Source organism: Orycteropus afer, unplaced genomic scaffold (genome assembly GCF_000298275.1).
Source record: "Orycteropus afer afer isolate SDZICR_OR568_19922 unplaced genomic scaffold, OryAfe1.0 scaffold00002, whole genome shotgun sequence".
NCBI classification, from domain to species: domain Eukaryota; kingdom Metazoa; phylum Chordata; class Mammalia; order Tubulidentata; family Orycteropodidae; genus Orycteropus; species Orycteropus afer.
The window spans coordinates 35,751,262-35,768,732 of record NW_006921589.1 but is presented as its reverse complement, the minus strand read 5'-3'; positions in this window follow the sequence as shown (position 1 = coordinate 35,768,732).

The following is a 17,471-nucleotide window of genomic DNA, read 5'->3' as shown; positions in this document are numbered from 1 at the left end:
AGATATAGATATAGATATAGATATAGATAGAGATAGAGATAGATAGAGATAGAGATATATCCTTGGAAGTCTTCTTAAAACCAAATAATAGTTTAGCTTCAGATACCAATCCAAGCCTTTTGTCTTCAAGCTGATTCCAACTCATAGCTACCCTATAAGACAGAGCAGAACTGCCCCCATAGAATTTCCACTGCTGTAAATCTTTATAGAAGCAGAACTGACACATCTTTCTCCTGTGGAGCTGCTAGTGGGTTCAAACCACCAACCTTCCAGTTAGAGGCTGAATGCTTTAACCACTGCACCCCAGGGGTCCTTAGTTTAGCTTGACTAGTAGAAAATATTTGCCTTAAGCATTAGGCTCTTTTAAGAACTATTTATATGGGACTACACTGACACAGTAACTCAAAAGATTATATAGGAACTTTAGGGGGAAGTGATTTTATGTTAATGGAGGAAGAACAACTAAAAAGAGGAGGGTGGGTATGGTGGCAAAAATCATAAAAATGTAATCAACGTCACTGTATTGTACATAAAGAAACTGCTGAATTGGTGCGTGTTTTGCTGTGTATATTTTCAACCCCAACAACAAAACAAATACAATTTAAAAGAAAAAGAACAATTGGGCCACATTTCTCCCCTACTCATTATTAAACACTCTGAATAGGTTAACCTCAAGATATAATCCAATAAATGCCCTTTAAAGAAAATAAACAATTTGAGAGGGACTAACCCACTGACACAAAAGCAGATAGAAGTAAATCCTACACAATAAATATTGATGGGAAAAGAGAGAAACAAAAAAAGGCTTTGCCCAGAATACTTTAAATAGAGGCAAGCCCACCTTATTTTATCCGCAAGCAGAAGTCAGGGGCAGAGACACAACAGGAAATCATAATCTGTCCCCCAAAATTGCCATACTTGAGTCAGTTCATAGACCCAGAGACCCTTAAATAAAGAAGCCAGAATTCTTCAGAAAGTGCCTGCTAACTTTCTCTACAAGGACCTGTAATTGTGTACAAGGATAACTGTAATTGTAAGAGGGAAATATCTGAATATTTAGGGAATATTACGCACTGGCTTCGAGAGAACAGTAATTCTTAGAGATACAGAAGACAAACAAATCTCTTGAATCAGAGGGAACTCGTAGGACCAGTTACTAAATCACCCCATTTCAAAATTAACGTAAGCACGATGGTGTTGTAAACCTCTAGTATTGTTATTTCACCTGATTATGAGTGTCGATTTGGAATATATGCCCCTAAAACTAGAAGAATCCTCACAGTAGATCCTTAACCAATGGATAAAGTAGTATTATGACAGAAAGATATGAAATATTCTAGTACAAGTCCCTGGAGCTCCTTCTGCCACTAAAATAGTGAATCACCAAAAAAAAAAAAAAAAAAAGAGAGAGAGAGAAAAGAAATATTGCAACTTTAGGAAAAATACAAAGGATCCGAGATGGCACAATGGTTAAGTGCTCAAGTGCTAACCAAAAAGTCTATAGTTTGAACCCACCTATTGATCCATGGGAGAAAGATGTGGCAGTCTGATTCTGTAAAGATTTCAGCATTGAAAGCCATGGAACAGTTCTACTTTGTCCTATAGGGTTGCTATGAGTCAGAATTGACTCATTGGCAACAGATTTGGCTTAAGAGAAACATGAAGAATAGAGTCATCATCAGAGATGAATAATAGAAGTTAATGATTTTTATCATATCTTCATTTAAGTCACCCATCTGAAAAGTACAGAATAGAGATGGTACTTGTGGAATAGACATGCTTTATACATAAAATATAATCAGATTGTGAGTCTACTAATCTATTCCAGATGTGATTCCAACAGCTGTTCCAAATGTGATTCCTTTTGATAAGCAAATGTCCCTATCTCCCAACCAAAAAGTCAACAAAGCAAAAGACAATTTTAAACGAAGTATGTTTAACTAGGGCACTCTGGTAGCGCAGTGTCTAAGGCACTTGACTGCTAACCAGAAGGCTGGCAGTTCAAACTCACCAGCCACTCCTTGGAAGGAAGGTTGGGCAATCTACTTCCATTGTGATACCGCCTCAGAAACCCAAGGAGGGGTCGCCATGAGGCAGGTATGACTCGACAGCATATCACAACAACAACAACATGTTTAACTAAATTGCTCAGAATTACATCAACTCTCCCTCCTCTGCTACAATTTAATCTGTAGATACCATGATATTCTCACGATCCCATAAGATGTTATACAAGTCCACTACATGAATAAAATCATGCTGTAAAACCTGAAGAAAACTGAGTAACAGTTTTCTTAGTCACCGTGGTAAGACCTATGAGGGCTTATGGGAGTAGGCCATGGGGTGTGCCAACTCATAGACATTTCTGGGATTCTAGGAGTTTGGGGCATATTGGGATGCTATTTGGAAAACAAAGTAGAAGTCACTGCACCTTGAGTAGTGATCAATAAGATGAGGGACACTCATGGTGTCCTTTGGATTTGAGAGACAAAATATGTCATATTTGGATATTCTGCTCTGATCCTTTGAACAGATAATCCCAAAGGATGCCCAGTGAAGTGAGACTCAAATCAAGAGATAATCTGTCTGGTGTGGTGTGCAGTGCAAGTAGTTCTGCCATTCAGTCCTAGTGCCTCAGAAGATATAATAGTGCTTGTCGGCCTGATGGCCAACCAAGATGCTATATGCTTACTATGGTAAATGATAGTCAAAGACCTCAAATTTCTAGAATAAGGATCAGCAAACTACGTCCTGCAGGTCAAATCAGCCCACCACTTGTTTTTGTAAATAAAGTTTAGTGGGAACTCAATCACATTCATTTGTTTACATATAATATGTGGTTACATTTGTGCTATAACATCAGAATTGAATAATTGTGACAAAGACCACATGGTCCATAAAGGCTAAAGTATTTATAATTTTTTCCTTTATAGAAAAGTTTGTCAACCCCTTTTCTAAAGCTAAGCTACGCCCTTTTCACCATATAAATATTTTCCTTTTGAAAATAGCTCTTGGCTTGCAAATGGCCTTGGTAGGAACAAAATCTTGGCCTTTGGTTACTAGATGTCTGTACAATTACACTGCCCATAATGAAATTATTTTATCTGATCCATCTAGCCAGAGTCAAACAAGTATAACAGAATTCCATCATTAAGTAGAAGTAGAACTAGTTCCAAGGAAAATGTGAAGGTATGAATAATTTCATAAACTCATGTCTCAGTGTGTCTATACATACTGAACTACCATACTCTTTCAAACCACACTTATAGATCATGGGGCATTTGCTTAGATCAATTCACTGAGAGAAAATAATTTGAGCTTAGTTTACTGATTTTTCTTCCAGAAGAAGACTGCTGCAGCATTAAGCCCAATTTGTGTGTCTCTAAAAGACAATGAAGAAGAGATAGCTTTAAAATGGACACATTTTCAAGTGGCACATGTCTGCTTTGCCTGGAAGGAGAAATTACTTGTGTTCAGGATCTGCATCGATATACGGTCAGTAGCTAATGACTCATAAAATGATTATACACTTGGAATTAATATTACAGAATTGTCAAAAAGGAAGAAGTATATAGATGAATTTTTTAATTATATGTCATGAGAATATTAAATGTCATACAAATGTTCACTAAAAGGATCTCACTGCAAAGAAATTTCTTAATAATCACATGAAAAATAATCTGTCAGCCAACGTTCTTCTCAGCTACTTCAGTTTACTTAGTCAATGAGATAAAAAATAAAGTAGCCATAAAAAGAGTGTTGGAAGCCATGAGTGGGCTCAATGACATGGACATCACCTCAACACAATAGAAATGCCTAATGCCACTTTTGACTGCTCAAACTTGTGTAGCAGATACCAAGAAAGAAGGTGATGTGGAATACATGAGGGAAACCATAAAAAGATGAATTAGGAAACATTAAAACTTCATAATTGTAAAATAATTATTAATAAAACTAAATACAATTTCAAATGATTAAAATGTAAGCTATGGGAGTTTGAGAAGAATAAGATTCTTGATTGGAGAGAATACTGATAAGGACCAATTTGAAGTATTAACAGAACCGTATATATTTAAATATATTACCAAAAATTAAAGATGTGAGTTATGTTTCTGGTAATGGTAGAAAAGATCATTTGGACTAAAACTCTTGCTGAGAACAAGTAGAAAAGGAGGAGAGGGAAACTTAAAAAAAAAGTGAAAAAAGATAAGAAAAAAAAAAAAGTTGTTTGCATCATTGGAGGGATAAAAAGAAAGGGCCGAAATTCAGGAAAAGAATAAAATACAGGCAGAAGAGGCCAGCACTGGGAATCGTTTCCCTCTGGACTGCGGGCTGAATGTGGTAGAGGTAGCTGTGAAGCTGAGAAGGTGAGAAGCTGAGCCACTTCTGGCAGATTTCTGGGTAAGAATTCAGGATCTTTTAAATGGTAGTGCCTAGTATAATTTTTGACACGGTGGCTGCAACCATTGACTCAAGCATAGCAGAGTTTGTGAGGATGGCCATAGGACTGGACAGTGTTTCATTCTGTTGCACATAGGGTTGCTTTGAGTTGGAACTGACTGGATGACCCCTAAAAGCAACAATATAACTTTATGGAGTCCTGGCGGCTCAGTGGTTAAGTCATTTGATTGTTAACCAAACAGTTAGCAATTCAAACCCACTAGCCACTCTGTGGGAGAAAGATGAGACAATCTGCTTTCATAAAGATTTACAGGCTTGGAAACCCTATGAGGCAGTTCTATTCTGTCCTATAGGGTACTATGTGTCAGAATCAACTCAATGACAATGGGTAATATAACTTTAAACTTTGAGAAGGAAAGCCAAAGGATTACAGCCTACAAGTAAAGAGAAATTGAAAATAGACCACTGGAGGACAGAAGACCAGTTCTGAATTATTTCAATAGAATGAATTAAAGAGAAAGCAAGATATTTCTGTCACAGACAAATTGAGAGGATAGATGAAAAGTAAAGGAAATGATGAAGATAATGATAAATCTAAATAAATATTGACTGATAATAATAATAATAATAATGTCTTGTGTGTTTATAAATATAAACCAAAAAAAAAAAAACTCACTGCCATCTAGTCAGACCAGACTCATAGCAACCATGCCTTGGGTTTCCGAGGCGGTATCACTACGGAAGTAGATTGCCCAATCGTTCTTCCAAGGAGTGCTGGTGGTTCAAACCAGGTGGTTAGAAATGCCCTACATACTTGTTCTGGTTACCTAGTGCCACTCGGACAGAAATACACCACAAATGGGATGCCCTTAACAAACAGGAGTTTATTCTTACAATTTGAAGGCTTTAAGTCAAAGTTTAAAGTGCCAGGTTCTAGGGGCTGGGTGAAAGCCCCTCAAACTTGGGGTCCAGCTCTGCCTCCTGCTCCCAGCCCACTGGAGCTAGAGGCATTTTTTCACTCAGACAGCTGCTGGCTGCTGAGGCTGAGAAGCCCAAGGTTGACAAGTAAAAAGGCACAGTCCTGATATTACCAAACCACATGGCAGGCCATTAACTTAAGTCCATTATAAGTCCCATGGTTGGGAGAGCATAGCAGGCTGCTGAGCAACGACATGGCTACATACAGGGTCCAAGTGTGCCACAGGCTAGAGACCATTCCCAAGGCTTCTCCTTACATACAGGAAGCAGACCACATTCCAAAGGCAGCTACTCAGCTGCTTGTGGTAGATCCCACCATGGAGTTGATTGCCAGTCTCATCATGGGGAATAACAACCACCAGCCGCCCAGCCACTCAACCAGGCCCAGTCAAGTTGACACACAAACATAACTATCACAGCACTATACCACCAGAGCTTCAGGAAAGTTAAAATATCTGATGACAAAAGACTATATCTGAAATGGGAGGAGTCAATGAGTTTAGTGTTCTCAGGTCCTGATATTGTCCAAAAAACTAAAAACCAAACCCATTGCCATCAAGTCAATTCCAACTCAGAGTAACCCTCAAGGACAGAGTAGAACTGCCTCATAGGGTTGCCAAGGCTGTAAATCTTTATGGAAGCAGAGTATCACAACTTTCTCCCATATAGCAGCTGGTATGTTCAAACTGCCAACCTCTCACTTAGCAGTCAAGTATTACAAAAAGGGCAAGGAGGCCACATGTTCTGACCTCCTCTAATCCCACAAGAGGAAGACAGAATCACCATCAATAGCCCAAGGCCTATTCCTGCGAGGCCAGACACGCTGCCTCCCTCCAGCTCTTCTCCAACTGTTCTGCCCAAAGCACCCACCACCTCTCTCCTGGGTTCAATAATTCACTGCAGTGGCCACACAGAACTCACAGATTATGGGGTTTATTAGAGAAGCACCAGGATACAATTCAAGTTCAGGAAAAACGCTCAGTCTCTCTCCCAGCCCACCGTCTCTCAGCCAAGTCTCTCAGCCAAGTCTCTCACAGTCTCTCCCCTAGCAGTGCATGTCCCTCAGTGTCTTACGCAGCAATGTGTGTCTCTTGCATCTCTTTCCCAGCAGCACATGTCTCTTTCAGCAGTACGTCTTCCTCAACCAGCAGTCACAGAGAGTTCTGCCTCTAGGAGGCCTCCTTTTGAGCTTGGCAGAGTGGCCAAACCAACCAATCATAACCACAGAATTCTAAGCACCTGAGATGAGCCTCCCATAACATTGCATTGTGCCATGCTCAACAGAAATAACCCAGGTAGATAACATTTACAATCAGGAGCTCCTCAGCTGCTCACTCCACCACTGAGTTTACAATGACTTATGGGTAGAAAAGCCATACTAAGTAATTTACTACACTGCAAGTATTTAACCACTGCACCACCACCACTCTTCTGATATTGTCCAGGGTAGATAATTGTGAAGTGCATTTCAACCCCTTTCCAGAAATACTCATGGGATTGAGGAACCAGCCACCCACAGGGGTGGCCAACTTAACATGCACACTTGTCTTACAATGATTGGCTTCCATGCTCCCTCACTCGTGCTCCTTGCCCCAAAATTCTTAATTTAATCACATCTACAAAGTCCCCTTTTTCATATAGTTAACATATTCACAAATTACAAGGATTGGAGTTGGATCTTTGAGGGACCAGGATTCAGCCCACCACCATAAACAGAACAGGACTTACATCAAGAATGGGTAAAGAATTCCTGAGTATATCATATTCCTAGGTAAACCATCAATTAATTCCAAGGTAATTTATAAATTCAATGCATTTCTTAGAGATGGAGGAAAACAGAATTCTTTATATAACTCGATAGAATGAGTATAAAATTATCTGGAAGAGAAAATGGGCAAAAATTTCCAAATCGTTTGTTAAAAAGACAAGTGTTACTTGCCCTAATTATCATTAAAGCAGTATGATACCCAACCCCACCCATTGCCGCCGCGTCAGATCCAACTAATAGGGACTCCTCCTTGGGTTTCTGAGGCCGTGTCACTACAGAAGTAGATTGCCCAACCTTCCTTCTGAGGAGTGGCTGATGGGTTTGAACCCCCAGTCTTCCAGTTAGCAGTCAAATGCCTTAGGCATTAGGTCACCAGAGCTCCCAAGCAGTATGATACTGATCCTGAAATAGAGTAATAGATAAACAAAACCAAAAGGAGTCCAGAAAAAAATTCATATAGACATGGTAATTAAATATATAGTGGAGATGGCTTTTCATATTAGCAGAGAAAGATTATTGTGTACCTTTTAGAATGAAAACAAAATTAGATTCTTAACTCACATAATACATAAAAAACTCAGGATGGTTAATGATATATATATATATATATAATATATATTTTTTGCAGCAATAATATATATTGTTACCAATTCAACATTTGTTAAAACTTTTTATTGTGATTTGAGTGAAAGAGAACATTTGTTTTCCATGCAACTACTCTTGCACATTTTGTTTCGTGACATTGATTGCAATCCTCGCCATATAGCAGCACTCATCCCACTTCCTCCCTGTGTTTCCTATTTCCATTTGTCCTTCTTCCTATCCCTTCCTGATTTCTGAGCTTTGTCCCTGAGCAAATGCTGGCCTTTTGATCTCATACGGTTGATTAATCTAAGGAATGTGTACCCTGGTGTAACTGTGCACTTTCTAGGCCAATCTATTATTTGGCTGAAAGCTGAGCTAGGGGGATAAGTTCAATTCCAGACTTGAAGGGTGACTAAAGACCATGGTCTCAGGAGTTCCACCAATTCATATCAGATCAATAAGCCTGGTCTTTTTTTTATTATTTTGAATTTCATTCCATATTTTTCTTCCACTCTGTCTAGGACCTTCTCTCTCTCTCTCTTTCTCTCTATGATCCCTTTCAGAGTGCTCAGTAAGTAGTCTTAGGTGGGGACCATTTAGATTTTCTGGTCTCAGGGTCTAGGAAGTTGAGGTTTATGTAGTCCATTAGTCCCTTTGGACTATTTGTTTCCATATGGCTTTGATTCTCTTAATTCTTCTTTACTCCACATGGGGAGAGACCAATAGTTGCACCTTAGGATGTAGAACGTTGTTTTTGTGAACTGTTATGCCTATTGGCATAGCTGTCCTCTGAGACTGCAGTCCTAAGCCCCTAAGCCCAATTACTCATTACCTCACGGTGTTTGGTTATGGCTAAGAAATTTTCATAACTTTGTCCCTATTGCTCTACAATATATAGGGATATATTTATAGCACATACAACAACATATATAGAAATATCCTCTGCCAAACTTATATACAGTCCTGGGTTTAGTCCCATTCGCCTACCCATACATGCTTCTCTTGCATGTGTAAATATATATCCACTCATACATTATCTCTGGTGGCGTAGTGCCTAAGGCACTTGACTGCTAATCAGAAGGCTGGCGGTTCAAACCTACCAGCCACTCCTCGGAAGGAAGATGGGGCAATCTACTTCCTTAGTGATACTGCTTCGGAAATCCAAAGAGGGGTCGCTATGAGTCGGGTCTGACTCGACGGCATATAACACACACACACATACTTTATCATTTGTTATTACTGATATTGCAGAACTGTGTGTATAACCAACCATACTTACCTTTGTAGTCTGTAATGCATGTGCATGGCTCCCTGTCTTCCTTTGCCTTAGTGATATCGTGCTGATTTTATTGTATATTGCCTTTTCCTCATTCAAATTAATATATGTCTGTTATCTAGTTAGTGATGTTTCCCTCTCCTCACTTCCTATACCTGGTAACAAAGAATGTTTCTTACTCTGTGTAAACATTTCCTTGACTTTTTATAATCATGAATTCATACAGTATTTGTTCTTTTGTGATTGACTTATTTTACTCAGCATATTTTCCTCCAGGTTCACTCACACTATGAGCTGTTTCACAGATTCTTTGATATTCTTTGGCCAATTTCAGACTGCAGAAGTTGGTAAAATATTCAATTTCTTCATCTTTGGTTTTAGTGATAAGTGCATAAATTTGAATAATAGTAGTAGTAACTGATGCATCTTGTAGGTGTTTGCATACTATTCCATTACTGATTGTTTTGTACTTCAGGAACTATCTTGAAATGTTCTTTGTGACTATGAATTCCTCTTCAGCTTGTCATTTCTGGCATAGCAGACTAAATGATTGCCCAATTCAAAATGACCAATACCAGTCCATTTCAGATCTGTAATGCTTAGCATATTGATTTTCATGTGTTCCATTTTTCACAACTTCTAATTTCCTGGATTCATACTTAGTACATCCTACTTTCCAATTATTAATGAATATTTGCAGCTGCTTCTTCACTTTTGAGTCTTGCCGCATCAGCAAATGAAGGTTCCAAAAGCTTTACTCCATCCACATCATTAAGGTCAGTTCTACTTTGAGAAATCACCTCTTTCAATAATTTTCCAGTAGTTTCCTTGCAGACTTTCTAGGATTTTCTACGTATAGGATCTTATCATCTGCAAACTGGAATAGTTATATTGCCTCCTTACCAATTTGGATGCCTTTTATTTCCCGTCCATGCCTTATTGCCCTTAATAGTATTCTAATATAATTCTGAATAGGATTGGTGACAGAGGAAATCCTTGTCTGGTTCCCATTCACAAGGGGAGTGCTTTCAGTCTGTGTGTTGAAAAACTAAAACTGGCCATTTACTTTGTGTATATGTCTTAATTATGTTGAGAAATTTCCCTTCTATTGTAATTTTGCTGAGAGTTTTATCAGGAATAGGTGTTGAATTTTATCTAATGCATTTTCTGCATTAACTGATATAATCACTTTTGTTTTATTTATGTAATGGATTATGTTGATTTTTTTTTCCTGACATTGAACCATCCTTGAATTGCTAGTAGGAATCACCCTTGGTTTTTTGTTTGTTTGTTTGTTTGTTTGATATGTTGCTGGGTTCTATTGGCTAGGATTTTATTCAGTAATTTTGCATCTATGTTCATAAGGGATATAGAAGAGTAAATTTCTTTCTTAATGCTGTCTTTGTCTGGCTTTCTTATCAGGCTTATGCTTGCTTCACAGAATGAATTTGGGAGTATTCCATCCTTTTCTATGTTTTGTAAAAGTAAAAGTTTGGATAGAAACGGTGTCAACTTTTCCCTGAATGTTTGGCAGAATTCTCCAGTGAAGCTGTCTGGGCCAGGACCTTTAATTTTGTAATGTTTTTATTTTATGATATGTTCACTTCTTTTGTGTACCAAAAAAACCAAACTCACTGCCATCAAGTCAGATCTGACTCATAGCGACCCCTCCTTGGGTTTCCGAGGTGATATCACTACAGAAGTAGATTTCTCAATTTTTCTTCCAAGGAGTGGCTGGTGGGTTTGAACTGCCAACCTTCTGGGTAGCAATCAAATGCTTTAGGCACTATGCTACCAGAACTCCCTCTTTTGTATGGGCCTGTTTAAATTTTCTACCTCAGTCTGTGTTAGTTTAAGTAGGTCATGTATTTCTAGAACTTTGTCCATTTTTTTTGAGGTTTTCAAATTTGTTGGAGTACCATTCCTCATAGATTCCTGTTATAATTCTATTTATTTTGGTTGGTTCTATTGTGACATCACTCATTTAATTTATTTGTGTTATTTGTGTCTTCTCTCTCTCTCTCTTTTTTTTTCCTTGTTAAATTGGCCAGGGTCAATTTTGTTAATTTTTTCAAAGGACCAACTTCCAACCTTGTTTATTCTTTCTATTGTTTTTGTTTCTCTTTTTTGTTTCATTTATTTCTGCTCTAATCTTTATTATTTCTCTTCTGGAGACTGTAGGCTTTTCTGCTGATCTTTTTCTAATTGTTGGAGTTGTTGAGTTAGGGTGATAATTTTGTTTCTTTGTCATTTTTCATTGTGTGTGTTGTTTGCTATAAATTGACCTCTGAACACAACTTTTTTATATCTCAAAGGGTTCAGTATGTTGTGTTTTCATTCTCACTGATTCTAGGAATTTCTTTATTTCACTTTCTATTTGTTCTATTATCCAGTAGCTTTTAAGCAATGTATTTTTCAGTATTCTTGTATTTTATTTTTTTCCCTGATATTCCCTGTAATGATTTCTAATTTTATAGAGTTGTTTCAAGAAGACATTTTGTATTCTTTCAATGTTTTAAAATCTATTGAGGCTTGCTTTGAGGTCTAACATATCATCTGTTTTGGACAATGATCCTTGTGCAATGGAAACAAAAATGTATATTGTGTTTTTGTTGGGTGGAGTATTTTGCATATGTCTATGAAGTCAAGTTGGTAAATTGTGTTGCTTTGATTTTCTGAATCTTTATTGAGTTTCTTTTTAGTTTTATCCTTCATCAAAAATGGTATATTAAAGTCTCCTACTATTATTGTGAAGTCGTGACTTTTTCTTTTCAATTCTGTTAATGTTTGCTTTATGTATTTTAGTGCTCTTTCATCAGGTGCATATATATTATGGTTATGTCCTGTTGCTGGATTGATCCTTTAATCATTATTAAATATCTTTCCTTTTACCTTAAGCTGGTTTTTGTCTTGAAGTCTATTTTATGGGAAATTAATATAGCCATACTTGCTTTTTTTTTTTTTTTTTTTTTTTTTTTGGTACCATTTGCTTGATTTGAAAGATAGCTACCTGGCCAACTGACTAGAAAAGATATAAATTTTTGCACACCCCAGAGAAAGGTGATCAAACTGAATGTGGAAGTTATCAAACAATATGATTAATATTGTGCACTGCCATTGAGTCAGATCTGACTCATAGTGACCCCTCCTTGGGTTTCCAAGGCTGTATCACTATGGAAGTATATTGCCCAACCTTCTTTCCGAGGAGTGGCTGGTGGGTTTGAACGGTCAGGCTTCTGGTTAGCAGTCAAATGCCTTAGGCACTATGCCACCAGAGCTCCTTCATTAGTATCACACACAAGAAAAATTTTGCTGAAAATAATTTAAAAATGCATGCCACAGCACATCAACAGGGAATGGCCAGAAATTCAAACCAGATTCAGAAGAAGATGTGGAATGAGGGATTTCATTGATTATGTCAAATGGATCTTGCCTGAAAACAAAGAATGTCAGAAAGATGTTTACTTGTGTTTTAATGATTGCAAGACCAATTGATGTGTGGATACAAAAAATTATGGATACCATTAAAAAGAATGAGAATTCCAGAATACTACATTTTACTCATGAGGAAACTGTATGAAGACCAAGAGGTAGTTGTTCAAACAGAACAAGGTAATACTGCATGGATGAAAATCAGGAAAGATATGTGTCTGTGTTGTATCCTTTCAGCATATTTATTCAATCTGTGTACTTAGCAAATAATCTGAAAAGATGGACTGTATGAAAAGGAATACAACATCAGGATTGGAAGAAGACTCATTAACAACCTGCAATATACAGATGGCACCCTTCCTTGCTGAAAATCAAGAACGATTAAAGCACTTACTGATGAAGATCAAACACTACAGCCTTCAGTATGGATATGGATTACACCTCAACATAAAACAAAAATCCTTAAAACTGGATCAATAAACAACATCATTATAAATGGAAAAAAGACTGATGTTTTCAAGGAATCCATTTTACTTGTATCGACAGACAATCAGTGCACATAGAGGCAGCAATCAAGAAATCAGATGACATATTGCATTGGACAAATCTGCTGCAGAAGACCTCTTTAAATTGTTAAAGAGCAAAGATGTCACTTTGAAGACTAAGGTGCTCCTGACCCAAGCCATGGTATTTTCATTAGCTTCATATGCATGTGAGAGATGGACAATGAATAAGAAGACTGCAGAAGAATTGATGCATTTGAAGTCTGGTGTTGGCAAGGAATAGTGAGTATACTATGGATTGCTAGAGAAGAGTGATCAAACCTGTCTTGGAAGAAGTACAACTGGGATGCTTCTTAGAAGCAAGAATGGCCAGACTTTCTCCCTTCTACGTTGGTCATGTTGCCAGAAGGGACCAGGCTCTGGAGAAAGATATTATGATTGGTAAAGTAGATTGTCAGCAAAACGGGGAAGAATTTTAATGAGATACATTGACACAGTGGCTGTGACATGAGCTCAAGCAAGGCAATGATTGTGAGGATGGCACAGAACCAGGCATGTTTTGTTCTTTTGTAAATAGGCTTGCTATGACTCAAAGCCAACTTAATGACACTTAACAACAACATTTGCTTGATAGATTTTTTTCCATTCTTTGATTTTATTTTTACTTTTGTATCTAAGATCAGTCTCGTATAGGCAGCATATTGTTGGGTTCTATTTTCTTATCCATTCTGCCACTCGCTTTCTTTTGACTGGTGTATTTGATCCATTTACATTTACTTTAATTATGGATAGGTATGAATTTACTGCTTTCATTCTTTTGTATTTTACTTGTGGTGTTGATGATTTGTTTGTTTCCTATATTTTTTTGTACCAAGTTCATTTTGTTATCAGATTTTCTTCATTGCTATTGATTTTGTGTTTATAAGTCTTATGATTTTCTTCTTTCCAATTTTGGTTAGGTTTATTCATTTTCTTTATAGTTACCCTGTAATTCATTTTTATCTTAAGTCTAAACTGTTCTAAAAACTCAAAATCATAAAAAGTACCAGGCTAACTGGTTTGATAAAGACTGGTGAAACACCCGTGACTGTGACTTCTCATCATCTTTCAGGCCTGGAATTGAACTCACTCTTCTGGCTTCCAGCCAAATAGACAGGCACATAGGGTGAACATTTATACCAGGTAGATACACTCCTTAGAATAAACAACCATGGGAGATCAGAAGGGCAGTATTTGTACATGGAGATAGCTCAGAGAGAAGGAATGAAAGGAAAAGGACACAGGGAAAAGGTAGCCACAGGGAAGGGGGAAGAGGGCTGTTACATTGTGGGGACTGCAATCAATGCCATGAAACAAAATGTGTATAAACTGTTGTATGGAAAATGAATTTATTCTGTAAATTTTCACCCAAATTGCAATTTAAAAAAAAAAAAAAGAAGAAAGAAATACAATCTGTTTTATCTTGACATCAACCAACTTCTCCATTTAGAAGTTTTGTAATTATACCTTCTACTCCCACTCTTTGCTTTGTAGTTGACATTGTTCACACATTGACACCGCTGATTCTTGATTTTGGATCTTGTACACTTATGTTATTTTTGAGAATTATTTTTCTGGGTTTGTTTCTGGATGATGTTGTCATGTATCTTAATCTCAGTTTGTTATCTGATGTTGTTGGTTTTCTATCTGAAGGATTCTTGTTAGCATTTCTTGTAAGGTGGTCTCATTTTTACAAATCCACTTAATTTCTGCTTATCTAGTATTGTCCTAATTTCATCATGGCATTTGAGGGACAGTTTTGTCTATATAGGCGTTCTGGTAGCATAGTGACTAAGGCACCTGACAGCTAGCAAGAAGGCTGGCAGTTCAAACCCACCAGCCACTCCTCAGAAAGAAGGTTGGGTGATTTTCTGTAGTGATATCACCTTGGAAACTCAAAGAGGGGTCGCTATGAGTCAGGTCTGACTCAACTGCACACAGCAACAACAACAATGTGTTTATATATTATTTTTCCTGGTAAATTTCTCTTTCAGAATTTTATATATGTCATCTCATTGCCTTCTTGCCTGCATGGCTTCTGTTGAGAACTCTGAGTTTAGTCTTATTGGTTGCACTTTGTAGGTAAAATTTTGTTTTTCCTAAGCTGCTCTCAGGATTCTCCTTGTCTTGGTTTTGGAGAGTTTGACTATGACATCTTGGTGACTTTCTTTTGGGATCTATCCTGCATGATGCTTGTTGAGCTTCTTGGGTGGATATTTTGTCTTCATTCATGATATTGAGGAAGTTTTCTGCTAGCAAATCTTTAACAGTTCTCTCTGAGGGTATTTATTTATTTATTTTGCCCCCTTCTGTTCTGGAATTCCAGTCACATCAATTTTTCCTCTAGATAGTTTCCCACATGATTCTTAGGCTTTCTTCATTTTCCATCATTCTTTTTTTTCTGATTTTTTCCTCATACAAATTGATGTCAAGGGATTTGTCTTCTAACTCACTGATCCAATATTCTAAGGTTTTTATTCTATTCTTTTGGCCTTCCAATGTGTTATCTATGGAGTGCTAGTAGTGCAGTGCCTAGGGCATTTGACTGATAACCAGAAAGTTGGTGGCTCAAACCTACCAGCCATTCCATGGAAGGAAGATGAGACAATCTGCTTCCATAAAGACTGACCACTTTGGAAACCCAATGGGAATCAGTATGAGTCAAAAACTCAATGGCAATGGGTTTTTTTTTTTTTTTTTTTTAATGTATTATCTATCTCTGAAATTTTAGTTTTTGTCTCCTGGATTTCTAATGCTGTTTTTTGTATGGTTTCTAATTGTCCATTTATTTTGTCATTTTGCTCTTGTCTTGTTTTCCTGAGTTCTTCTAGGGTATTATCTGTACTTTCCTTGATTTTCTTTGTGGTTTCCTTGATCTCTTGGAGGGCACTGTGTATAAATCTTTTGAATTCCTCATCAGGTAGTTCTAGGGTCTATTCTTCCTCAGGGAGGTTCCCTAGGTTTGTTTTTTGTTTTTGTTTTTGTTTTTCACATATATGGTTGTTTTTGTGTGTGTGTCCTGTTTCTTTGTTTGATTTGAAGGTGTCTTTTGTGTCCAAGACATTTTCATGTGTTGCATTTTTTGTTGACTTTGTGTTGATTTGTTTCACCTTGATTTTTTTTTTTTTTTTGCTTTCTTTTGATATATCCATGTGGGCAGGACAGGCATGCTACTTTGGTTGCTGGTTTGCCATTCCTCATCTGTATCTGTATCTGGGGGGTAGAGTAACTGGTGGGAGTGTGGGTACAAGTCTCTATTTGCTGATAGTGAAGAGCAACTAAGGGTAGGATGAGCAGGTATTGTCCACGATTTGTTAGTAATCTAATAGTGCAAGAATGTAATTGTGGCACTCACCTGTTAGGTGGAGTAGTAGGTGGTGGTACAGCAGGTGCAGCTGGCTGGCTTCACTCTATATTTGTTTACATTGTGTCTTTGCCTTAATAGAGATTCCATGAAATTGGCTTCTCTTTATCTGTGCATGTTGTCTTCTGTGTCCCCAAATGGCCACATTGTGATAGTCTCCTGCTCAGTCTTTCTTCTCAATAACTGTTTTCATTCTGTTCTTTTTCCAGTGTTTAATCCAGTTCTTTACACATTAATTTGAGGCTCAGAGTTCCAGGATTATCATCTGTATCTAGTTTCTTGGGTCTTTGTTGCAGAGAGATTAGGTGGAGTACGTCACCAGGAGGTCATCTTGTCTCTTCCCAATTCAATATATTTTTTTAAATATACAATTTAGTGACATCAATTACATTAATTGTGTTTTTTGATCATAATCCATATCTATTGTCAAATTTTCCATCACCATAAACAAAAACCGACTGCTTCCTAAGCAATGGGCCCTCTTCTCCACCTCCCTTTATTATCACTAATAAACTTTAGTCTATCTATATTTTCCTATTCTTGTTATTTAATAAAAGTGAGATCTTGCAATTTTTGTCCTTTTTAAATTGATTTATTTCATCAGGCAAACAGTTTTCATGGTTCATCCATATTGTAGCATGAATCAGGACTTCCTATTCACTTTTCTGGGAGGGAAAAATTGTTTGTGTTTGGGATTTGTATCTATCCATATAGTGGCTGATGAATTGTCAAATGACTAGAATAATATTCTATTGTATGTATGTACATTCTGTTTATTCATACATCTTGTGGTGTACTTAGTTGTGTCCATCTTTTGGCTACTGTGAAAAGTACTGCAATGAACACTGGTGTGTATGTCTCTATTTGTGTTGTTGCTTTAAAGTCTCTTGGACATATCCCTAGGAATGGAACTTCTAGGTCATATGGTATTTCCATGTTCAATTTTTTGAGGACCCATGAGTATTATGGGATCCTCTGTAAAAGTTAACAGTTAATCAATCTGTAGATACAGACATGGAAATATGTTGAAGACGGAGACGGGGCAAGATGGCGGACTAGGCAGAAGGATTGCACAGACCCTCTTCAACAAAGAAAAGGGAAACCAATTAACACAGACACAGAAGA